Below are 26,545 nucleotides of genomic sequence, written 5' to 3' on the forward strand. Positions count from 1 at the left end.
AAAGAGAAACTGCCATGATGAACTTAGGTTTGGGGGCTCAGCAGTCAGCATGCAGAGGGCCTGTCCTGTCTCTCTCTCTCTCTCTCTCTCTCTCTCTCTCGCCGCCCCTGCGACACTGTGAGAACCACTAGTGCTCCCTGGAATCTAGTTTGAGAATCATTGATCTGAAGTCTCTGCAACCCCTCCATCTATTTAATCAATTCTGTACAGTGTGTTCCATGGAATATTAAGTAGGATATTAACAAGTGCTTTGTGAAGAAAAGACTCTGGGATTGTTCTACGGCCTGCCAAAATGAGGCGCGCTTTCCCTTTCTGAACTAGATCGCACTTTGATTCTTTTGAGATGGAAATGCTAGCGTACCAAGAGACAGGAACTGGACAAAGGGTGACACACACCCTTTATTTCTCTTCATACGCAACGCCAAAACAAATAGACAGTTATTGCCCTCGCTGCTCCCGGCCATCTGCTGAAGGTGCAACTCTGGTTTCTGACTGGTCTGAGTGAGGACTGCTCACTTAGCCAGCAGGGTTATGGAGAACCAAAGGGACCAGCAAGGGACAGGTGGGTGCTGACCCCTTTTTATTATTCCAGGGGTAGAAGTCGTGGACTCTGGGTGACAGTTAGCCACACCTGTCTTCTGCTTTATTTGAAATTTGGAAGGACAAATTTCTCCCTAATCTACTTTTTTTTTTTTGAGTCATATCTATAACAAAGAACAAGTCAAAAGGACTTTAAATGAAGGTACTTTAAGCAGAAAAGTTGCAGATACTACCTTTTTTCCTTCCTGGATCCTTTCAAGAAAAGACAAAGGGAAAGAATGTTGGCATAGCTTGTTTAAGAAGAGCAATCTGATAGTCCCATATGCTCTTAAGAGAAAGAAACACTACATAGCAGGAGCAGTGAACCTAGGTCCCTAAGTAGAAGACTGTGCCTAGGGTCTTGCACGACAGTGATGGAAGAAGCTTGGGAAATGCTGGGTTTCTTTACTGCGGGACTTCTCAGAACCTTTAAAAAGCCTGTGTTCATTGTGAAGTTCCAAGAGGAAGACATGGGTGATTTTCCTACCTTTTCTTGACCACAGAACCCCTTGTGGGTAGAAAGGCTCCAGGAATGGTATTCCGTTGTCCACCCTCTAGAAAAAGCCTGGACCAGACAGTCTTATATTTTGGCTTAGGAAGAACTCTCAGGGAACCACACCCTTGTCTTTGGCCACTTGCAGATTTGCTTGTGTTGAACTTCCCTTTACCTGCATTGAGGGACATTATATGGAATTTGTTGCATAAACTTGCTCTAATTTTTACTGCAAGGAGGCTGTAATTTTATGTAGCCTATTCTAGAAGAAGCTGAACAACTCCTGAGCAATCCTTGTGTTTATATCTAACACATGAATTGAGTAACTGTTTATAGTTTGTTCTTTCTTCTTACCACCAGGATGCTCAAGACGTATCTTTCTACCTTTTATTTTGAATTAGCCCCCATTTCCTTGTTCTGAAATTTTTATTTTGTTATATTGACATATGCAAATAAGCTAAATTTAATCCTGTTTTTGAAATGTAGTGGGGTGTAATACTAAAAAAGTACACACCGACATATGTATTCTAACTAGCCTATAAATATATATTTTTAAGTTTCTATTTTATTTTTTAAAAAATATTTTATTTATTTATTTGACAGAGAGAGAGAGATCACAAGTAGGCAGAGAGGCAGGCAGAGAGAGAGATGGGGAAGCAGGCTCCCCGCTGAGCAGAGAGCCAGATGCGGGGCTTGATCCCAGGACCCTGGGATCATGACCTGAGCTAAAGGCAGAGGCTTACCCCACTGAGCCACCCAGGCGTGCCTTAAGTTTTTATTTTAATCACCTGGGGCTCAACCAGCAAGCGCCCTCCCTAATCCCATCGCCCATTTAACCCATCCTTGCACTCACCTCCCCTCTGGGAAGATGTTCTCTATAGTTCAGAGTTTGTTTCTTGTTTCTCTCTCTCTCTCTTTAAAAAAATTGTTTTTAAAAATAAACATATGATGTATTATTAGCCCCAGGGGTAGAGGTCTGTGAATCGCCAGGTTTACACACTTCACAGCACTCACCACAGCACATACCCTCCCCAATGTCCGTAACCTCACCCTCCTCTCCCTACCCACCTCCCCGCAGCAACCCTCAGTTTGTTTTGTGAGATTAAGAGTCTCTAATGGTTTGTCTCCCTCCCAATCCCATCTTGTTTCATTTATTCTTTTCCTACCCACCAAACCCCTCACGTTGCATCTCCACTTCCTCATATCAGGGAGATTATATGATAGTTGTCTTTTTCTGATTGACTTATTTCGCTAAGCATAATACCCTCTAGTTCCATCCACATTGTCACAAATGGCAAGATTTCATTTCTTTTGATGGCTGCATAGTATTCCATGTATATATATACCACATCTTCTTTATCCATTCATCTGTTGATGGTCATCTAGGTTCTTTCCATAGTTTGGCTACTGTGGACATTGCTGCTATAAACATTTGGGTGCACGTGCCCCTTTGGATAACTATGTTTGTATCTTTAGGGTAAATACCTAGTAGTGCTGGGTCGTAAAGTAGCTCTATTTCAGACTTTTTGAGAAACCGCCATGCTGTTTTCCAGAGTGGTTGCACCAGCTTGCATTCCCACTAGCAGTGTAAGAGGGTTCCCCTTTCTCCACATCCTCGCCAGCATCTGTCATTTCCCTCTCTTTTTTAACTCTTTGCTGGTTTGTTGCATTTCTTAAATTCCACATATGAGTGAAATCATGGTATTTGTCTTTCTCTACTAATTTTGCTTAGCATTATACTCTCCAGATCACCTGCATCAGTGCAAATGACAAGATTTCACTTTTTTTTTTTTTTTTAATATAGCTGAGCAATATCCCATTGTGGGTATGTACTACATCTTTATCCATTCATCAGTTGGTGGACACTTGGGCTCCTTCCATTTGCTTGGTTATTGTAGATAAACATAGGGATGCATGTATCCCTTTGAATTAGTATTTTTGTATTCTTTCGGTAAACACCAAGTAGTGTAATTGCTGGGTCATAGAGTAGCTCTATTTTTAACTTTTTGAGGAACCTCCATGCTGTTGTCCAGAGTGGCTGCACCAGTTTGCATTCCCCCCAGTACTGCGCCAGGGTTCCCCTTCTTCCACATCCTTGCCAACACCTGTTGTTTCTAGTGTTGATTTTAGCCATTCTGAGAGGTATGAGGTGGTATCTCATTGTAGCTCTGATTTGCATTTCCCTGATGATGAATGATGTTGAGCATCTTTTCATGTGTCTGTTGGCCATCTGGGTGACTTCTTTGGAGAGATGTCTGTTCATGTCTTCTACCCATTTTTAATTGGATTATTTGTTTTTGAGGGTGTTGAGTTTGATTCCAACTTGCATATGTTAAACACCTTCTATGTGCAAGGTCCTGCTAGGCCCATGGGGAAATAGACATGAATCAAGCTGTGGTCCTTGTCCCTAAAGGATTAGTGTTGCTCTAAAACAGATGTAATTACCACACTCCATGGGCACACATAAGCACCACAGTGTTGTGTGTTAAGTAATAATGGACTATGTTCAAAATGTGTGCCAGGGAGACTGATAGATCAGTTTAGACAGGCAGAACTTCCCAAGGACTCCCCAGCTTTGGGGATCAGCTCCCAACTGCCCAGGTCTTTCCAGAATCCACCTCCAGCCAGGTGAGCGAGCGAGTTTTCTGATGATTCCCAGGAACTCTGAGTAGAGCAGAGCAGACTGCCCCAAGCCCTGCCCAAATGACAGATGTGTGACCAAACTAACTATGGTAGTTTTGAACTAAAATTAAAAAGTGCTGTGGGAACCCAGTAGAGCCAATGACCTCTTTGGGAAGAGGAAGAGAGAAGAGCAAGAAAGGGATCATCAGGCTGAAGCTATGGGTGAGGACCCAGGCATTTGCTCTCCATTTGAAGAGATGTACACGGCTGTGCGTAGGAGTCTATCTGTGCCTTTTCTAAGAAGAGTGTTGGTTGCTCTCATCAGATTCTCGGAAGAGCTCATGGCCTGCAAAATCTTAAGATCCACCGCCTTGTAGAGTAGAGTGATGCCAGGACAGCCAAGGGTGGAAAAATGCTCAGGGGCATGGAGGCCCTAGAGTGTGTAGGGTAGAAGTGACTGGGGATTCACATCCACTCACTTCATCATTCTTTCCTTCAGCAGATAATTTCATGAACACCCAGTATGGCTCAGGCATTATGAACACGATCATCTGTCCCTTTACAGACCTCACAGGCTCTAGGCACTTCTGCAGAAGATTGTCCTCATCCCTATATCTCTCCCATTGGCCTGGAAGACGGGCCCCAAAGTCTACCCTTCTTCCTCCAAACATTTTGAGTTTTATCTTCTTCTCCTCCTACAGCCCTTATAGTAGGAGCTATCAATAAGACACAAGTCCCCAAGACCCCTCCAGGAAATAGTTTTACTACCTTGTCTCAGCCTTCTCAATCAGGATGGAAGTACCATGATTGATTGATTGACTGACTGATTGATTTTTATAAGATTTTTAAAAATTATTTGTCAGAGAGACAGGGGGAGAGAGAGCACAAGCAGAGGGAGTGGTGGGCTGAGCAAGGAGCCCGATGCAGGACTCAATCCCAGGACCCTGGGATCATGACCAGAGCCAAAGGCAGATGCTTAACCAACTGAGCCACCCAAGTGGCCCCCATGATTTCTTTCTTGAGAACAAAAAAGCCCCATAAGGAATGAAAAGACTTCTTTCTAAGTTGAATGATAAAAGGGCCATGGCTAAAACACAAAGCTGGAGAAAGAGCCTCGCCGTGTGATGGGAGGGTAATTCACTTCCCTGTGGTTTCAGTTTGTCTTGATTGTGTACAAATGGCACCTCCCAGCACCCGAGTCTCCAAAAACCCAGGTGTCTTTGAAGACTTGTTTTCCTCCTTCTCTTTCTCCCCTCCCCCGCGGTCTTCTCTCCCCCACTCACAGCAACCAGGAGGGCTTTACCGTGTAGCCACCAACATGATTCTTGGCTTTATCACTGACTCACAGTTCCACGTACTGTCCCTCAGGCTTCCCATCTCTGAAATGGGTATGGTTATACAGGAAAGTAATGAAACTTGAAGGACCTCAGGTGGTGAGTTTTGTAGAAGTTGCGTGTGCACGTGCACGCACACACACACGGTATCTGATTAGCCTCCAGGCAGAGTGGGGATGGCAGAATTTCCTCAGAACAATCTAAGCAGAGAACATCTGGTTCCCTTACCTGTTGATACATTTGTCTCTGTGTTCAGTTGGATGAAGCTGTTGATGAACTAGCCTGCAGCCACCCTGTACTCACTCTTGAAACTCCAAACATTTTCTTGCAGGCAAGGAGCTGCCACCTCCGGGTGGTTATAAGTACGGGAAGCCGAATAGACATGTTTCCTTTCTTGCTCTATTCCCAGGACACAGGTTGATGCTTGCCTTTCACCCGCAAGTGAGTTTATTCACTGGAAGTCTTCCTTGAACACTGGCAGGCTCAGAGAAGAATCTCTTCCCAGGGATCCCTAAACCAGTTCCTGGCCTCATGCAAAATTCGTATTGTCTACATGTTGTCCATAAAGTGGAATTGGCATGCGGAAAGTGTTTCTGTGTTGTAGGGAAAGGCAAAGATGTCAGGGGAAGGAGGACAGCTCTGCAGTTTAGTGGTTAAATAGCAAAAAAGAAAAAAAAAAAAAAAACCCCGCAAGGCTCTGAACTTAAAAGCCAATCCTACTTAAAAGATTTTGTTCTTTACTGAATGTTGTGTAATGTGCCTGTTGTTTTTGCCTGCCTAGCGGCCATTCTCCTTACTTCTGGAAAGAACAACGCAGTTTTGTTTGGGTGATCTATGCTCCCTCATTGGATATCATCTTGGTAGTATCCTTAAACAGAGTGTTTTGCCCTCCTCTGGCCAAGAGGTAAGCTCGTGATCATGGCTATGCCAAATATATTCTCCCAGAAATTTGAATCTTGAAAATCTCCACAGGGTTGGAGCTCATTCATGCAGGTGTCTGTGCCCTAAGGAGACTGTTTCTTAGTTCCCATGGGTCTCCAGAACTTCTCTGGGCTCTGTCCTTTCTGAGAACTATTTGGCTATTACTTCTACTCTGTGAATCCCCCAAGCCCTTCTGAAACACACCCTCCCTTCCTTCCATCCTCCCCCCCACCACTCCCTTCCTCCCCACCCCCTTTTTGCTTAAGTTAGTTAGAGTCGATTCCTGCTCCCAGCCATAATGAAATAACTAGTACCAGACTTGTTTTCCATCTGTACCCAACTAGAAAGCTGAAAAAAATATATGAAACAACAGTTTTCAGACATTGAGCAACAGGCAGTGCAGAACTGTGAGCTCTGAAAAAAGCAAGACAATGAAGTGAGCCCTATGATCACCTTGGCTTTCTGCCTAGAAGTATGTTTTAGACTGCAGCACAGGGAGGGGAATTCCAAGCAGAGCATGGACGTTTCTCTGAATTGAGGACATATAGATTATCATGTGTGGAGACTGAAGAGGCTAAACTTTGTGAGGCCAAGTCCTAGAGAAGAAGGTGCTGCACAGATTAACAGCACCAGAAATCTGTATTGGGAGGCTCTTGGGTGATTGGTTGGATATGTCGTTGCCCAGGCATTGAGTGGAATGCTATAGGAATGACAAAGAACAACTACTGGAGGAATAAACAGAATAATTCCCAGAGCTCTCTTAGGACTGGCGGACAATCAAGTTTTAGCAAACCAGAATGGGAGTAAGTTGTTGAACATCCAAGGTATTCTTTAGAAACAGTAGTGTGGTTGCACCATAGTAGTAGGGTTAAATTTGCCTTAGAAGAAAGGCTCCATGGGATGCCTGGGTGGCTCAGTAGGTTGAGTGTCTGACTTTTGATTTTGGCTCAAGTCATGATCTAAGGGTCCTGAGATTAAATGCTGCATTGGGCTCTGCGGTCAGCAGGGAGTCTGCTTGGGATTCTCTCTCTCTCTCTGCTTCTGCCCCCCACCCTAAAATAAAACAAATAAATCTTAAAAAGAGAGAGAGAGAGAAAGAAGAAAGGCTCCACTAGGTCCTCTTCAGCAAAGCTTTTTAAGAAACCTCAAAAAAAGTAAAACTTATAGTAAGTAACTTACATTTTGCCAAATGAATTCCAAAGGAAAATGAGAAAAATCTAGATTCAACCAGATAACATTAATAATGTCTAGCATCCAACATAAAATTACTAGACACCTAAAGAAGCAAGAAGATGTGACCCATTACCAGGAGAACTACTAGTCAGTGTAAACTGACCCAGAATGACAAAGATGATGTAATTAACAGACACGGACTTTGAAATAGCTATTACGAATATGATCAAAGATTTAAAGGAAAGCATGAACATAAGGAGAAGTGGAAGTTTTTTTTTTTAAAGAACTAAATGCAACTTTTGGGGAGGAAAAACACAATCTCTAAAACGAAAACTTCACTGGATAGGTTTATTAACATATTGAAGATTACAGAAGAAAACAAAATAATGGGTATGATGACATAGTAACACAAGCTTATGCAGCACAAGGAGAAAAAAGACTGGGGGGTGGGGGGGAAGGACGACAGCATCAGGGACCTCTGCGACAATATTAGATGGTCAACCCTACATGTAGTCAGAGCCTCAGTAGGAAAGGAAGGTAGAACAAAATACTTTAAATGATAATGGCTGAAGATGTTCCAAAAACTGATAAAAATTATAAAGCTATCGATCCAAGAAGCTCAACAAATCGTAGGCAGAGTAAACACAAAGAAAAGAACATCAAAGCGATCATAATCACATTACTTCAAATTAGCAATGGAAAGAAAAATCTTGAAAACAGCCAAGATGAAAAGAAATCCTACATTCAATAAACAAAGATAAGGGATATCACTGATTCCCCTCTTAAAAACAATGCAAGTGATAAAGACAATGGAATGATATCCTTAATATGTTGAATTAAGCAACAATAACAAAAAACAAACAAAAATCTGTCAACGAAGAGTCTATATTCAGTGAAAATTATCCTTAGAAATAAATGAAGGTGAAATAAAAGTGCTTTTTTTCCGACAAATGAAAGGTGGTAGAATTTGTCACCAGCAGACTTGCACCATAAGAAATATTACAAGTCCTTTGTCAGGCTAAAGAAAAATGATTCCAGGTGGAAACTCAGATCTACACAAGGAATGATGAATACTGGAAATTTTAAATATGTGAGCAAAGATAAGAGAATTTGTAATTTTGTTTTTTATTTTAAGTTGCCTAAACTCAGTCTGCCTTTCAGAATCTAGAATCAATATCTAACGATTTGCGTGGATTTCCAGAAATTATCTTGCCTCTGTAGCAAGTATGCAAAACACTAACATCTGTTAGTTATGGACAAAAAACATGTGGTTAATTATCATAGTAATCTTTATGTATATAAATATATATTTAATATTTATTTATATATTTAGTTAAATATATAGATGTCTATTGAAAACATTAAAAATATGCCAACTCATCTATTTTGTAGATGAGCCACACAAGGAGGGCCTTGAGATTTTTTGTGACTTTCTCACGGTGTGACACAAAAGCCTCAGTGTACCAACTACAACATCTTTTGCCTTCCCATGACTAACGGGACCACATCACAGCCCTGCCACTTACTAGCAGTGGGATTTGAACAAGGGGGTAAATGTCTCCAACCCTCAGTTTCTTCTCATAAGATGGACATAATAAAATGCCTTCCTCCTTGTGTTGCTGAGATTATCACGTATGATACTGTGGGAGTCAGGATGCCTTTGTTCGTAAGAAGCCAACTCAAATTACACATGGAGAATATTTATTGTCTCATGGAACTGGGAAGTTTTGATGGTTTCAGGTACTGCTGGATCCAGGTTCTCAATGTCATCAGGAATCTGTCTCTCATCTCAGCTTTTCTTGGTTCTCAAGTCATCCTCAGGTACACCATCTCTCAAGGTGGTAGCACTGATAACCTCCAGTAGTTCAGGCTCATATCCCACTTACATAGCAGAGCCAAGGGAAAGCAGAGTTTTCTTTCCCAGGAGTCTTAGCAACTGTTCACTCCCATGCCTACCTGTGACCTAATCTGTGACTCTAATTGGTTGGTTCTGGGTTGTATATCCTCCTCTGGAATAAAGCCATGGAATAGGGGTCGTTTCCTAAAGGTAAACTGGGATGTTGTCATCAAAAGTTGGTGTTGCAGATGCTGAGCTGCCCAAACCAACAGACATTTATGACACTTCTGTAAAGCCCTGGACTGTAAGAGCTATCAGGTACAGCCTTACCCAAGTATGGCTTTGCATGTACTACCTCAAACCTTACAGCCATTGCGGGGGAAGGCTCCTATAAGCCCCAACCTCATGGAGGACCCAGTTTCCCAGTCCTGGCCCCTAGCCTTGCATGACCCAGATGGGGTCTCCTGTCCCCAAGCTCCTCCTGGAGATCTGGCACCATACTGTCAGTTCTGGGCTTTCTCTCCTTATTTGATTTTGGCCTCTGCCAATTGTCCCCCAATTTCCCTAAAGTCTCTGTTATGCACTAACAACAATTATTCTTAAAAAAAAAAAAAAAAAAAAAAAAGACGGATTTATTTACTTTAGAGAGAGAGAGCATGAGGAGAGGGAGGGAGAGAGAGTGAAATCCCAAGTGGACTCCTTGCCGAGCTTGGAGCCTGATGTGGGGCTCGATCTCACCACCTTGAGATCATGACCTGAGCCCGAATCAAGAGTCAGGCACTCAGCTCACTGAGCCCAGGCACCCAATACTTATTCTTTTCAACATCTCTGTTTCACAGCAGGCTGGTTTTCAGAGCATCTCCCCATTGTACAGAGGAGAAACTGAGGCCCAGAGAGGTTGAAAACCTCAATCCACACCACACAGCTAGTTAAGTGGCAAAACTGGGGTTCAACCCCCAGAGCCTGTTTTCTAAGGAGCAGTGTGAATGATGGCTGGTGGCCGAGGTCCCACGCCTGGCCTGCCACGGAGTCTTATCCAGACCCGGCATCCCAGCTCTCCTGCCTAGTCCCTGGAGTCCTCAAGTCCTTCCTGATAATCACGAAGCCCGGAGGAAAGGGAAGCTCAGTGTCTGTGTAAGACACCTCTTGAGTGAGATGCTGTGAACGTTTTCCGTCCAGACGAGGGAAGAGGAGTGGCTGGGAACAGGACCCAGCAAATGGAACCTGGGGGTGCTCTGTTAATTTCCTGCGGCTGCCGTTACAAATCCTCAATGTTCCTCCCACCTGGAGCCGCATATAATACCCATCTCTGCCTCCACCTTCACCCGCCTTGCCCTCTGTATGACTCCGTGTGTTCTCTGTCTGCTGTCCCCCTGCCTCGCCCTCACAAGGACACCTGTCATTGGATTCGGGGCCCACCCAGGTAATCCAGGATGATCTCCTCTTGAGATCATTCAGTTAACTACATCTAGAAAGACCCCTTTTCCAGGTGTGTCACATTCACAGTTTCCAGGGCTTAGGACCTGGCCACCTCTCTTTTGGGAGGGCGCACTGATCCACCCCCCCCCCCCCCCCCCACCCAACCAAGTGGAAAAGCAGCCCGACTGGGTCTCGGAGCTGCCAGGCTGCGTGAGGGGGCGAGCTGCAGCGAGTTCTCGACGGTGCCTCTTTCATTGTTTCGTATTTTTCTCTTTTGTTTTGAGGTTTTCTGCCCTCTTTTCTGGAAGGTGCACGATGCTCGGCTCTGTGGTTATTTTCGCCTAACAGCTGTGTTTCCGGTGAGCAGCTGGGGGATGCTTCTGACTCAGCAAAACGGGAGCAGTAACCGCCAAGAAGCCGTTCAAGCGAGGCTCGAAATAAAGCAGCAGTTTCTTCCCCGTCCCTACTCCTTTCACTTCCCCACCCGTGGGCACCTTCTGAGAGTCTCACAAAGCGCTTGTCAGAAACCCTTTGGAGCAGCAGGCGAAGGCCTGGCCGAAGGTGGCCCTCAGATCGGAAAACGGAGACATCATGGAAAGCATGGGGCCAAAGCAGCCCGGCTTTGTGTCTGGGACGCCCCGCCCCGGTGGCCCCCGCCGCTCCCCTGCTCCCCACTCGGGCTGGGGCCTTCCAACTTTCCCACTAGGCTCAGCAGCGAAAGCGGAGGCGGGCGGGCGGGTGTGGCTGCGAGTGGCCTCCCCCAGGCCCGGGGCTCTGTGATCTGCTGCTCAGTCGGTTTCTCCAAGGGGATGATCTCACCCCCGGGGCGGGGGGGGGGGGTCTGGGAGGCAGCTCCAGACTTTCCTACGCGCGGACACCCGAGGCCAACCCCACGCTGCCCGTCCTGCCCGCCGCACGCGGGGAGGGCAGGAGCCGGCAGGGAATCCGCGGCCCCGAGAGCCCGGCTCTGTGCAAGCCGGTGCCTGCAGAAGGCTCACGGGAGAGCGAGACAGCTGCACCCCGAGCGTCGCTGCCGCTGTTCCGGGAAAGAAGGGAACAAGTAAATTTAGCTCCGTCCTACGCATCCTCCGCAGCTGCTTACTGACCCAACAGAAAGAGGCCTCTGTGTCAACCCCGGCTTCTCAGCTTTTTGGCCTGGGGAGGTCTGCCACCTCGGCCTGGGCAGGGGACTTTTCCAGGAGGTCCCTGGAGCGCGCAGGAAGGCACGGGGCCCAAGGAGCTCGAGCGCCAGGCCTGAGCTGCTCTTCTGCCATCTTGGCTCAAAACGGCCCCGGACACGCTTCCACGGCGGCCTTGGCTCCTGGAGCCTCTGCCGTGTGCCTTGGGAGCCAGAGCCTGCGGCAGGCCTGGGGGACCTGCGGCTGCTCCCAGGCCAGCCTCTAGTTCCCAGCGCTATTTGTTTAATAGCATCGTTTGTGGGAATAAAGAACTCGCTGACTGGCTCTGTGAATTAAGAGACTTGAACAAAGAGCTGAGGAGGGTTCCTGCAGCTCACCAGGGGACAGGGGTTTCTGGGGGAGGCGCGGGTCAGTGGGGGACTTCGGGTCACCCAGGCCTGGGTTCAAGTCCTAGCTCCATCTCCCAAAGGCAGGGTGCCTCCCCGCACAGAGGACTGTTTCTGTATCTGGAAGTGAGGAGCTGGCCATGACACGGAGACTCTCTGAATCTTTTTGAGCCTCGGCAATTATTCTGGTCATGAGGATAAAGGACGTCGTGTACTGAACATGTCACGAGGGCGAAGAACGACTCTGTTTCACCCGGCAGGCCTGTTTCCATCCCTCTCACCTGATCTTCTTCAGGAAGATTTGGGAATTGTCTTACCCTCAAATTTTTCAGATGCACAGGTAGCCATCACAGAGAGTTCCACAGGTCTCTGGCCACAGTGACTCGTTCCTGCATGGGCAAGGGACCCAACAATGCTGGAACAGCCCGAGTCAAGTTCAGGGATGTTGATGAAACTACTGGAATGGAGAAAAATTTTCTGCAGGGTTTCTAAGTGGTCGAGTTTTAGACATGGCGTTGCCAATGGCTCTCTTAGTATACAGGAGGGAAGAATTTGGGTGAGAATGAAGCCAGCAGAGAGGAGAACAAATATGGAGTGACAGTCCTGACCATTTGAGCCCTTTGATCCAGCCATGCCTGAAGCTGTCACCCTTTGAACTTTCCAGTTCTATGAGCCAATACTTTGCCTTTTTGGTTTAAGCTTGTCTGAGTTAGGTTTCTGTCTCTTGTAACCAGACAAGTCCCAAGTCATTGGCAGGTCAATGAGTATCTTTTTGAATCTGCATTTACCTGTGGCCTATCCAGAACCAGGAGGCGGGCAGAGGACTGCTCAGCACCACCTCCAGTAGAGAGAATGTGTGAAGAGCCCATATTCTGGCACACTGACTGCCTTCAGGCCCCTTTTGCAGAACTGGAAGCAAAATAGGGAGATGGAAAAAAAAAAGGGGGGGAGAGGTTTAAAGTAAAACAGATTGGACTCAAATCTCTATCCCTGCTCAGCTCTGAGGCCTTGAGCAAGTGACGGATTCTCTGCGATCCTGTTTCCCCACCAGGCAATGGCATAATAACCGCCTTAGAGTTCCAGCGCTTTTGGGTACGCCTGGGTAAGTCCAGGCAAAACGATGCATGAAAATCCCTTCTACTTCCATCTCCCAAAGGAACAGCATCACCATCAGCCTCCGGAAGTTGTGATGACCTAGAAGCTTCTTCCCCTCGCTGCACTAATCTCACTCCCGAGGTTGAACACGAAGCAAGGCTCTTGGGTCTTGGAATCCTGTTATATGAAAAATATGCATGTTAAACCTAGAGCAATGGTTCTCAACCCTCTAAAGGCCTCTGACATCCTTCCTTACACAGGGCAGCCCCCCATGATGAGTGACAATCCAGCCCAGACTGTCCACAGTACCGAGGCTGAGAAACCCGCTCTGGAGTCCGGCGTGGTGCAGAGAGAGCTACTCATTCTAGGAGAGGCTCCCCAGCTTGGAGAGGGCCAGGACACAGTTCCCTATGCCCCATTTCTGTGCTTCCTGTGTGGCAAGTCCCCTAGGGATGTGACAGGTGGCACTGTCCACAGGCTTTCAGTGAATGCATTTCTTCCCTTCCTTTCTGGCCAGCTGCTTGTTGTTGAGTTTGTGTAAGTGAAGTGCACGCAGGACATGCTAGCTCTGCCTCCGCTCACGGAGTCACTGTGAGCACCAGAGAATGTCCCAGATGGAACAGGCTTCGCTTGTCGTCTTTATTATTTCCACACATAGCACAAGTCTTGTGCACAGTAAGTGCTCAACATGGCTTTGCTCAATCATCTTAAATTCACAGGGAGGACTCGGGGCCCCGCGAGGGAGGAGGTGACAGGTCCCAAGGAATCTTGATGCACGGATCTTGTCTGACCTTCTAGCTCAGGCGAGACCTCCCACCACCACCTGCTTCCTAGCTGTCTCCCCTCTTTGCTTCTCCAGGCTCTTGGCTCCAACCACATGGAGCACGGAATCAGTTGCCTGGACACCACACTGGCTGCCAGCCTCAGCTCCTGCATGCAACCCTGATCCAGTCATTTTAGCCCTTGGAGACTCCGTGTCCTTCCAGTAGAACGGGGATCCTAACCCGCACCTCTGTGTGAGATTGTCCATGGGGGCTCATGCTGACCGTATGACCCAGCCTGGACTTAGACACAGGCACCCCGGGCCTCAGAGTCAGCCTACGGGCTTGTTTCATTTGGCCACTTTTTTTTCCCCTTGAATATCTGAGTTAATTTTCCCAGTTCAGTTTTTTTTTTTTTTAACTGAAGTATAAGTCACATAATATAAACTTAACCATTTTTTTAAAGATTTTATTTATTTATTTGACAAGCAGAGATCACAAGTAGGCAGAGAGGCAGGCAGAGAGAGGAGGAAGCAGGCTCCCCGCTGAGCAGAGAGCCTGATGTGGGGCTCAATCCCAGGACCCCGAGATCATGACCCGAGCCGAAGGCAGAGGCCCAACCTGCTGAGCCACCCAGGCGCCCCTAAACTTAACCATTTTAAAGTGGACAGTTCAGTGGTATTTAATACATGCCCAATCTTGTGCAACTGCCACCTCTATCTAGTTCCAGAACATTCTCATCACCCCAAAAGGAAGCCCTGTACCCGTTATTCACTCATCCCTGTTCCCTAGCCTGCCCATCCCCCCCACCGCTGTCCCCCGAACCTCTGGTAACCAATAATCTGCTTTCTGTCTCTAGATCTGCCTACTGGGGACATGTCTTATAAACGACGTTACAGCATGTGACCCAGTTTGTGTTTGGTTTCTTCCCCTTAGCACAGTGTTTCGGGGTTCATCCGTGTTGCGGCAGGTGTCAGTACATCATTCCTTGCTATGGCCGAATCACACTCCCTTGTTCATTCATCGGTTGATGGACATTTGTTTCCACCTTGGGACCATTTATGAAGAGTGCTGCCTCAAACGTACGTGCGGCCGTGCTCTTTTGAGCACCTGTTCTCAGCTCTTGGGGTCACAGACCTAGGGGAGGAATTGGTGAGTCATATGGTGATCCCACGTTTAACTTTTCGAGGAACCTTCTGACTTTCCCAACAGTCGCTGAGCCATTGTACATTCCCACCAGCATTGCACAGTGTTTCCTGTTCTTGCACAGCCTAGCCAGCATGGGTTACTTTCTGTTTCATGCATTTTACCATAGCCATCCTGGTGGGTGTGACTTGGTCCCTCCTTCTAGTTAAATTAGATCATAACAGGTAAAACGAAAAGGTTTCAGATTAATGGCTTCTCTTGAGAAAGGGAAAATCTGTCAGGACTGGGACCGCAATCAGGCGGGAGCAGGTGTTGTCTAAAACTAAGCGGCAGCTGCCCGTGTGGCTGGGCCACCCCTTCGGGGTCCTCCCCAGGCCCCATGCCTCCGTCTGTTCCCCAGCCTGGAGTCAGCTGCCACTTCTCATTGGCCTCAGTGCTGTTTTTCTTAAAGAAGAGACTGTGCCCTGACTGCATCAGAAGTGAGGAAAAGAGAGAGACTTGCAAAGTCCTGGGTTTTTGAAATATAAGAAAAACCATAATTCTTTGTGGAAGTGTCTGATGTGTTATATGCCTGGGTCATTTACTCCTCTCTGCCACCTGGTCCCAACAGGTGCCTGAGGGGGACACACACACACACACACACACACACACACACAAATGGGGCCAGCACGATCACCTCTCCTTCCTTAGGGGTGACAGGGAGGGTAGAGTGTCGGCTTGGGGACTGTGCTTCTGGCCCCAGGCTGACACGTCCGGGCTGGCGGGGCTTTCCCTGGGACTCGTACATACGTGGTTCTTCTTTCTGGACCTTTCTGCCCCACTGCTGCGCCGCACAACTCCAGATCCTGTTCGAGACTCCCTGGGAGTGCCGTTATCTCTGCCAAGTTTTTGCTGATGTTCCGGAGCAGACTGAGTGTCCCGGCTGTGCCTGCTTGCTGGACCCTGAACCCCTCAGAGCCTTCGGCACAATCGTCACTCACAAATCCTTTCCCGGGTTTCTCCCCTCTTTGGAGAAGGTGGACCCCATGCACACACGTGGGGGATCGTACTGCTGGTTTGTGCCGCACGTTCAGCTCCTGTGCAGGCCCCCCCCACCTCCCGTGCCTTCCCGTATTCGTTGTTGCCTCCCTCTACTGTTACCACTTCTCACTGCCTCCCACAGGCAGCAACTCCAGTGTCTTCAAAATAAATCCTTCCAACCCACTTTCCAATGCTTATGAAACATACATAATGTTGTTCTTTGGGTAAATATTTCAGATTTATGTCAGTGGTATTGTGGTATAAATCTTAGTCTAGTTTCTACTTTTTCTCATCTCACACACTGTTTTTAAGATCTATCCATGGTGATATATGCAAATCCAGGGTATGGTTTCTGCCTGCTGCGTATTTGTCCATCCTCTGCACGTGTCCCGTTTGGTCTGTCCATTTCCCCAGTCACGGACAGGCAGGTCGCCTCTGGTCCTTGCTGTGAGAAACCTCGTGGCCACCGCCGTACTCGCACATGGTCTCCTTATTATCCCATGCGGGAGTGTCTCTAGGATACGCATCTGGGTGAGGGGTGGCCGTTTAATGGATCGTTACAGGTTGAGTTAAATCCTCCCCCCAAAGATATGTTCAAGTCCCAACCCACAGAACTTCAAACTGTGACCTTGTTCGGAAACAAGAGTGTTGCAGGTATGATTTGGTAAGACGAGGTCATCCTGGAGTAGGTGGACCCTTAATCTGATGGAACTAGTGTCTTTTGAACAAGAGGGAACGTGGTGTGAAGACAGACACAGAGGGAGAACACCGTGGGGCCGTGGAGGCGGGGACTGGTGCAGTGCAGCTACGGGCCAAGGAAACCAAGGGTGACAGCCACCGTCAGGCTAGGACGAGGCAAAGAAGGGTCTACCCAGAGTCTCAGAGAGACATGGACCCACTGACATGTATGCTAAGTCTGAATCCATGAACTTCTCTGAACATTTGAAACTGAGAACTTTCTCTTGGTGATGAATACTGATAATTTACATCACTCTCATACACATACATACTATATCCGTTATCTATCCATTCATCCTTCTGTCTGTCCAACTGTCCATCATTCATCCGTCCATGTGTCCATCCATCCATTACCTTACATCCACACACCCAGCATCCGTTTTCCCCTCTATCCATCTGTCCATCTCTCTGTCTCTTTGTCCCATCATGATCCATCGTTCAACCATCCACTCATTCTACAGATTTTCGCTGGGTACCTTCGTGGTGCTGGAGTCAGAGTAATGAACAAGACGAATGGGTACTTGTCCTCATGGAACTTGTCATCAAGTTCACGGTCCTAAACTAACATTTAGTTACATGGGTGCTCTGCTCTGTAAAGGAAAAACACGGTGCCTGTGAGAACATAGGATGGGGGTACTTGACAAAGCCTGGGGGCCTTGGACGACTTCACTGCCAAGGTGACATTACAGCCGGAGGCTGAGGGATGGGTAAGGAAAGACCAGAAGAAAGGTGTGGGAAGAACCTCCCCCACAGGGGAGAACAGGTGTGCCTAGTCTGGGATTGGAAAGCACTTGGTGCTTGTAAAGATGTAAAAGAAAATCAGCAGAGCTGGCTTGGAGGGAGGGCGGAGAACACAGAGATGGGGCTTAATCATCATGTCAGAGTCAGTATCTCCTGAGTGTCCCCCGGGGACCTTTGCAGGGGCGGTAAGACACCACAGTAGATTAGGAGGAGGAATTAGTTCCAGCCCATCAATGGGGCTCGCTTCAAGCCTTCGCTCAGTTTGCTAAGAAATGGGCACACTCCGTAAAAGGATGGGGCAATAATACAAGAGCCCCAAAGTGCCTCAAGGCTCCTCAGGAAAACAAAACAAAACAAAACAGTTGTATAAAGCCATCCATTTTTGCTGTTATTAAGAAAAAAATCCCGCAAGTTAGTAACGCACGGCTCTCCCTTTGTCTTTACCTCACTGCAGACTTTCTGGGGGACCAAGAGATGTAGAGCCTTGTCTCATTTATCCCAGAGCATAACTACGAAGTAATAAAAGGTGAATCGTTACAGATGAGGCGGCAGAGACGCTGAGAGGCGAAGTCACCTCCCAAGGTCGTGCAGCGAGGCTGGGGGAGAAGACAGGCTTCTTGCCTCTTGGTCCACTGCCAGACACATTACAGCCAGACCAGGGCTTTTCTCCGTAATTGGGAATACCACTGAGAGCTAATTTCTCCCCACTAGATCCACAGAGTGGAGAAGAGCACTTGACCTAGAGTCTTGTTAGGGGGGCGGTCTGTCGTGCAGACTGTGAAAACAATCAGCTGGCCATTATATTTCCATTTCTCTCGGGCTGCTCCCGTCCACAGAAAAAGAGAGGGAGCCCCAATCATGGCTAGAAGAGCCGGCCTGCAACACATCCACTCAGGGCTGTCAATAATCGGGTTTTACGGATGCCCAGATTCAGAGGCGATAGCTTAGTGCCTCTCCATCGATTTAACTATCATTTCAGCTCCATAGCTCACAGCTAGAAGCCAGCCCACATAAAACCTCACATTATGATGCTTCTCTTCTTCTTTAGGACACGGCATTCCATTAGGAAAACCAAACTATTAGAGGAGGGTTTGATGGATGAGCCTGGCGCTATCATCTCACTGAACAATTACAGGGCTGTCCTATTAGAGGGGGACACCCTGCTACACATGTAGGATTTGGTAGATGAGATGTCCGGGACGTGGGGAGGGGCTGGGAAGACGGAGGGTAGACCAGCACGCCCAGGGCATTCAGCTCGGCATTCAGTGGGCATTCAGCTCTACCCTCTGTAGCCCTTAGTGGATTGCATTTCAGAGAGACCTTTCTTCCAACCTAATTTCAGAGTCTTAACAATGAAGGTTAATTACTGAACAAGCATTTATTAAGTACCTCCTCCAAGTAGATCGTGGGTTAGACAGTGAGAAAATATAAAGGCTTTAAGCTAGTGGCCTGGTCTGAATGTTTATGTCTTCCCCTCCACCCCACATCCTCCACCCTACCCCCAGAATTCATATGTTGAAATCCTGATGCCCAAGGTGATGGTTTTAGGAAGTGGAGCCTTGGGGAGGTGGTTAGTTCACTAAGGTGGAGCCCCCATAAGTGGGATTAGTCCTCTTATAAAAGAAGCCCTAGAGAGTCCCCTTGTCCCTTCTACCACATAAGGGCACAGCAAGAAGGTGCCATGTGTGAACCAGGAGAGGACCCTCACCCAACCATGCCCACATCTTAATCTTGAACTTCTTTCCACCAGGACTGTGAGCAAACAAATTTCTGTTGTTTTGAAGCTACCCAGTCTGTGACGTTTTGTTATAACAGCCTGAATGGTCTAAGACAGCTGTAATCTGTGCTCCCAGAGAAGCTGATCTACTTAAGAAGGCAAATAGGTAGGTATAGATGATAGATCACGGATAGATAGATGATGAAGGATAGGTAGAAAGATTAGACGGATGGGTGGATGGATGGGTGGGTGGGTGGATGGATGGATAGATGGGTGGGTGGGTGGGTGGATGGATGGATGGGTGGGTGGGTGGATGGATGGATGGGTGGATGGTTGGATGGATGGGTGGGTGGATGGATGTATAGATGGGTGGGTGGGTGGGTGGATGGATGGATGGGTGGGTGGATGGATGGGTGGGTGGGTGGGTGGTTGGATGGATGGGTGGGTGGGTGGATGGATGGATGGTTGGATAGATGGATGCATAGTTAGTTAACAGTAGTCATAGTGGCCTTCTCAACTAAATGATACCAGCAGTAAGTGCTCTAGGGCACATTTGGGAAATTGGTGGCCCTTTCCCTTCCCTCACTCATGACAAACACTCCTAATTGCTCATGGTGTCCATTTTGGATTGGATCATATCCCTCCCCCCAAAATATGTTGAAGTCCTAACCCCAGGCACCATGAAAGTTGTCTTTGCTGATGTAATCAAGTTCAGATGAGATTATTACAGCAGGCCCTAATCCCGCGACTGGTGTCCTTGTAAGAAGAGGGACATTTGGACTCAGACACACATATGCACACATACACACCCAGAGGAGAATGATATGCAGAGACACAGAGGGAAGAGAGCCACCTGGAGACAGATGCAGAAACTGGAGTGAGCAGCCACAAGCCAGGGGATGCTGGGGCTACCAGAAGCTGGAAGAGGCTAGGAGGGTCCTCTCCTAGAGGCTTTTGGGGGGAGCATGGTCCTGCCTACAACTTAACTTCAGGCATCTAGCTCCATGAGAGGATAAATTTCTGTTGTTTCAAGCCACCCGGATGGTGGGACTTTGCTACAGCGGCCCCAGGAAACCATCACAGCATCACGTGTCCTGGCTCAGATCAATTCTCAGTATCCTCCTCACCATGGTGCTCCAGGTAACCTGCCACTTTGACTCAAGTGGGTCCTGGAGATGCAGCCCGTTTGCTGCCTCTGCTCTAGGAGTTCAGAGGAGGGTCAAGCAAGGCTCTTGATAAGGTGGGATGAGCTAGGCATTGGATGATGATAAGTAGAACCTAGGGAGGGGAGTTGGGATGTTTCATAAGGCAGTATTTTGAGACAGGGCCGTGTTTATCCATTTCTGTTTGCCATCCGCTGACATCTTAGCTGATCTAGGACATTAGCAAGGTCACCTGAGGGCAGATCTGTAGACATCTGCTTTGCAGACACTCAACAGAGCACACACATGGAGTGCACAAGCACACGCGCACACACATACACACAGTACATCTATTCTAGGCACGCTCATTAGCAGCTAACTTTAATCATCCTTCACGCTTGCATCTCAAATACCAAATACTTTGGTGTGTGCTGTCTATGAACACACACCAAAAATAGTTCTGGGTAGATAAACACATGAGCCAAGAGGCTGGCTGATTGCAGTTTGAGTCGAGTGAAGTCACTGCCTCCTGGATCCCTTCAGTGCAGCCAAAGCTGGAATCTTAACACAGGGTATCAATAACTAACTAACCCGAATCTTAACACAGGGTATCAATAACTAACTAACTAATTTACCCAGCCAGGAAGGCATGCAGCTGACCACCCTCTATGGAAAGGTCAAGGTGCTTTGTCCTAAGACGCATCTGCCTGAGGGTCCCAGCCTGTAGCTGAAACTCACTGCTTGGTGCATCCCATTCCTCCTACCCCCAGGACTCAGGAGCTCTTGCAGTCAGGTATCCTATGGCTGCAAACTTGCATCATTGAAAGAGTTGGTGAGCATCAGTGAAAAAGAGAAGTCGGCAGTGACTTTCTGCCACCTGCTTCTCTTTCCTTCCTAGTTCCCAAGTACTCGCTGCTGGCTGTCGACTTGATTTATTCATCATGACAAGGATAAAAGAAAAAAATTAAATTACAGGAGCATCTAACCCTCTCCCTGCCCGCCACCCACAAGAGGAAGGACCCGGTGTCATTTCACAGTGGATTGAATGGTGGCTACCCAAAAAAGATATGTTCACATCCCGATCCCTTGGAACCTGTGAATATGACGCTATTTGGAAGAAGTGTCTTTGCAGATAGAATTAAGTTCAGCATCTTGAAATGAGATCATCTTGGATAATCTGGGTGGGCCCTAAATCCAATGACAAAAGCTCCCATGAGACACACAGAGGAGACAGACACAGGGGAAGGACATGGGAAGACAGAGACAGTTGTTGGAAGGAGGCACCCGCAGATCCAGGGATATTAACTGCCGCCAGGAGCTGGAAGAGGCAAAGGACCAAGTCTCCTCTAGAGCTCTGGGGGGAGCACAGGCCTGCCAACACCTTGACTTTGGACTTCTGGCCTTCAGAGATGTGAGAGAAGAAATCCATCTTGTTTTAAGTTACCAGTTTCTGGCCGTTTGTTTGGGAGGCCCTGGAAAACTAGTAGGCATTTCTTCTTGCATGAATGGGAAAGGGGGACCAATTTAAAAAATATATTGGAGAAACCAATAGGATTTAAATAGGAAGTTGCCTTTTTCGAGTACTTACCACCTGCCACATACCTGCTCCAGTTAGAAGGTAACAGAAATTTGACCCCAGCAAGATGAGCCCGAGAGATGGTGCTTTTAACCAGCTGCCTTGTCCTTCTAGGAAAGAGTGGAAGCTATATTTGGAGAGGGACACGGGAAGGTTAGGAAAATTTGGGGGAATTTGAGAGAGATTTGGGAGCCAGCTGCCATAAAAGATGAGATATAAGGTCATAAGTTTTGTTTTGCATTATGAACAGAACTTGTGTGTGTGTGTGTGTGTGTGTTCCTTGATAAATATGACAAAGAATTACATTGTTTTCCAGTTAAAAAAAAAAATTCTTTTTTCTAATTTTGACGCGAGACTGTGCTGAGACTTGCGCCTGTGGTACCTGCATTTTATACAGGCTACATTTTCACCCAGTTGCTGTGCATTTATTGAGCTCCATTTGGCTTCTGTGCCACTATCTGTGCTCAGTGCTGGGCAGACCCACAGATGAGTGAGCACCAGACCCTACCCTGGGCGGCTCCACTTGTCCTTGTCCAGCAGACGAAGGTCCTTTAGTTTGGACACCATTCTGTGGGCAGGGGGACAAGGGTGGGAGAGAGCGAGAACTGGTTCTGTGTTCCCCAGCAGCCTGGGGAACCCCCAGCCTCAAACTTCAGCGGGCTGCTGGCTAAGGGGGATAAACTGATCCTTTCTATCCACTGAGGATCAAAGAGTTACCTCATTTAGACAGCTCAATCAGATTAAAAATATTTTCTTTAAAAAAAAAAAAAAAAGTTTTCTGGGGCACCTGGGTGGCTCAGTCAGTTAAGCATCTGCCTTCAGCTCAGGTCATGATCCCAGGTCCTTGAGATGGAAGTCCATGTCCAGCCCCTTGCTCAGGGGGAGCCTGCTTCTGCCTCTGCCTCTGCACCCCCCATGCCCACTGAGCTTTCTCCCTCTCCCTCTCTATTAAATAAATAAATAAAATCTTTTAAAAAGAATGTTTTCTTTAGGGCTTTTTTTTCCCCCAAGGGGAATGGGTGTCAAGGCAATGGAAAGTGGGGTGGAGCGTGGTTGCTCAACTTCATGGTGGCCCCTCGTGAACCCAGTGTTAGGGTTCGTCCTGGCTTTCAGAGAATGTTTGCCTTGACACTATGGGCAAACCCAGATTCTGTTCAGTTCTGAGACTCTGGGGGAGTCATCTCGGATGTCGTAAGGCAGCTTATAATCCGTGCAACTCTTGGGAGGAACACCAATTCCTGTGGTCAGAAATGACCTGTGAGGGAGAGACATTAAATTGGAGGCTGCCATGTTTTCTCCGGCACAGCCAGGATGTGGACCGTGTTGGGGAAGGTTGTCAGTTGTTCAGTTAAGCATCAGATGAAGATGTTGGTCAGCTTTTAGAGGCCATATTACATGAAAACAGTAGATATATAAGTACTGGACTCATGCTGGGGCAGAGAGGCACTCAGGAGCGGAGGCTTATCGAACAGGCCCCAGTTCCAAGCTGGGGAAAAAAACAGCAGGTGCTTGGCACTTAAATTCATTTTTCTTGTCTTTTCTCTCATTATTATGTTATTATTGTTATTTTTACTATTCTGCCGACTGCCTATAGTTGAATTTTCATAACATAATTGCGTACATTGTAGGACTATACTCTAATGGAGATTTGTCTTGAATTTTGTCTGAAATTTGCTTTTCAGTGTGAGGGTTACACCCTCCTGGCTGCTGAAACAGGGCTTTAGGGAAATCAGAGCATTTTCGTCTCTGATCCTTTCTGAGAATAACATTTGGCCAGCTGAGCTGTCCTCGTGGCTCTGCCGAGGGATCGCATCTTCTGACCAAGTTGGGTCTTGTCCACAGTGATCTGGAAGCCAGTTTTCTGAATAAATCACAAAATTGTTCCTGAGTTGGTGTATTTACTCAAAACTCATCTTCCCTTGCTATGCGTGCATAACAGTTGTGGATAGATTTTGTATCTTACAGTGTTTCATGTAGTCTAGTATTTCCCAGAATGTGCTCTGGGGAACACCAGAGTAGAAGGATGTTCTATGGAAAAGTCATTTCCTGGACTGAACAGGATTTGGAGACGACCACCTCTTGATGTGCAGTCACACATCCACTGAGTCGAAAGTGAACACATCTGGGTAACTTGGTTTAATGCGCACTGGCCAAATTTCGTTGTCCAGGGAATTGTCTTTTTTGGTGCACTTTGGGAACCAGAAGCACAAGGAAGCCTTAGGAAGGAGCCGGGGTGAAGCTGTATCCACACCAGGCTTCTCAAGTCTGGGGGGCAAAGCTGAGCTGGAGGGTTGTGGAATGTTTCAAACTGGTCTGACCTGGACTAGCTTGATGAGTCCTGTAAGCATGCCAGAAAGCTGTAGGCTCTGCCATGATGCCACGAAGGGCTGGGAAAGGAAGATTTGTAAAAATGCGGCTGGTTAATGTCTTTGGAGGAAAATGAGACCCTTTCATGTGTGGACCCACTGGTCCCATTAAACCTGTCACAAAGAATCTCAGGCACATCTTCTATTTCCAGGTCTCTGTAGTGGGCCGGATAGAGTTTCTCCCAAATCCATGTCTACTTAGATGAAAAGGACACACAGGGACACACAGGGTGAGGCCACATGAGCACAGGCAGAGACTGGCGCAAAGTAGCCACAAGCCAAGGAACACTTGGGTTCTCCTGAGCTAGAAGAGGCGAGGAAAGGACCTCCCCTAGAGGGAGGGAAAGAGGCTCTGCGGACACCTTCCTTTCAGGCTTCCGGGCAAATGCGGCCTGGGGACTCCCTCCCCGCTGGGTTCCTCCTCGTACTGCTACTGTTCCTGATCTGTGGGAGGACATGAATATGGGTCGGTATGTCACGGCAGCCCCAGAAAACCAAGATGACCCTGATGCTAGTATCACCATCACATGGGATAGGATTCCCCACGCGGACCGAAACTGTAAATCATGCATATCCCTGGCGCTGAAGGTATAGAGGGTGCAAGTGAGCTTACAAAACGCTAATTCTTACACCAGCGATGGGTAAGTAGTAGGAGGCAGCGTGCCAGTGTCGAGAGCTCAGCGTGGAAAGGGAGAGAGATTGCAGAGCCAAGGGGCGGTTTGGTGGGGACCCTGGGGGATGATGGGGTACAGGGAGGTCAGGAAAGCCCTTAAGCGAGGGAGGTGAGTCACCTAGACAAGATGTGAAGTCAGGGGGCCTTGTCTTGGTCGACCTGAGAAGGAGCTGCTCTATGTAGCGAGGAGGAACCCAGCGGGGAGGGGGTCCCCAGGCCACGTTCGCTGCCACTTGCTAGGTCAGGACCTCGAGGGCCCAGCCGCTGAGGTTACAGGGAATCTCCGCTGCCCAGGGACAGCCCTGACATTCCAGTGGGCTCCTGGTCACTTCTCATGTTGTCCTTTAACTTTCCCAGAAAGGCTTTAGCTGTGTGACCTTCAGCTACCTGCCCCCCTCTCTGTCTATTTTCTGACCTACAAGAGGACAGTGAGGGGTTAATAATATTTGGCTCTTAGAATGTCATAGGCGCTACCCGACGTACTGCAGGCCCGGCTCCTGGTACGTGGCAAACACGCGCTCTGTTAGCTCCCAGTACAGTTACTGCCGCCGTGTCTAGGACTGTGTTCCTCCCTCCAGCTTGTGTAGACTGAGCACTTATTGTGTGCCTGGCGGTGCTGAGCCCTATAGCCGCGATTTTCATTCTCGGGACAACCGTAGAAGAAAGTGCTCATCAGTATGAACAGTTTACTGAGGAGGAAGCTGAGGCCGGGGGAGGACACGAACATTTGCCTTGAGTCGCTCAGATGGCAAAGCCAGGTTGCAAGCTCAAGGCCCCGACCGCATCCAGCACCCGCTCAGACTTGTCTTGGTTGTACCTGACAGTGCCGGGGCTGATAGTCGGTGCGCTCCAAAAGGTGAGATTTGTACTCCTAACACTTGCGTATCTGCTTGACTCTCGGTTAGAGAAATAGAGCTTTCCTACTTACAGTCATTTCCTTATAAAATAAACTTGCCGAGTCCTCACTTTGGTGGACATACATGAAAATCAGAACGCGACAGAGATGAGCATGGCCCCTGCGCAAGGCTAACACCCAGACTGGTGAAGCCTTCCAGATTTTCACCTGTTAGGTCACTCTCTGTAGAATAAATAAGTAAATAAACACTTATTTTTCGGCACTACTCACAACAGCCAAAACGCAGGAGCCGCTCAAATGCCTGTAGAACGGATGAATGGAGGAACAGAATATGGTCTACCTGTACCCTAGACGACTGCTCGTCCACAAAAAGCAAGGAAGTACTGATACGTGATCCATCCCGGACGGACCTGGATAACAGCATGCTGAGTGAAAGGAGACAGTCACCACAGTCACCACAACGCAGAGTACTAACCACTATATGATCACGGCCAAGGAGACAGTCACCAAAGGCTACACACTGTATGATTCCACTTACAGGAAACATCCGGAAGAGGCAGACCCGTAGAGACAGAGAGCAGATTAGTGGTTGACAGGGGCTGGGGGAGGTGGGAATGGGGACCACCTGCTTCGAGGAAATTGGGTTTTATTTTTGCAGAGGTGGGGTGGGGGGAATGGAAGTGTTTGGGGACCAGGCAGGGGTGGTGGCTTTTACAGCACTGCGAAGGTACTAAATGACCCCGAATTGTTCACCTCGAAATGGTTGCTTTTATGTTGTGTCCTCTCTCCATGAGTAATTACAAAATTAAGT

The 26,545-nt window shown here is 47.8% G+C and overlaps 1 long non-coding RNA gene and 1 other non-coding gene across 2 annotated transcripts; both read left to right on the forward strand.

The window, feature by feature from the left end:
• The first annotated feature begins 426 nt into the window (after positions 1–426).
• Positions 427–11,737, forward strand: LOC131811570 (uncharacterized). The gene is made up of 3 exons (XR_009345997.1): positions 427–562; positions 5,810–5,932; positions 10,663–11,737. It is a non-coding gene; the product is annotated as an uncharacterized LOC131811570 (long non-coding RNA).
• A 14,099-nt stretch (positions 11,738–25,836) lies between these two features.
• Positions 25,837–25,939, forward strand: LOC131811966 (U6 spliceosomal RNA). The gene has a single exon (XR_009346205.1). It is a non-coding gene; the product is annotated as a U6 spliceosomal RNA (small nuclear RNA).
• The last annotated feature ends 606 nt before the right edge of the window (positions 25,940–26,545 follow it).

Source organism: Mustela lutreola, chromosome 11 (assembly GCF_030435805.1).
Source record: "Mustela lutreola isolate mMusLut2 chromosome 11, mMusLut2.pri, whole genome shotgun sequence".
In the NCBI taxonomy this organism is placed as follows: domain Eukaryota; kingdom Metazoa; phylum Chordata; class Mammalia; order Carnivora; family Mustelidae; genus Mustela; species Mustela lutreola.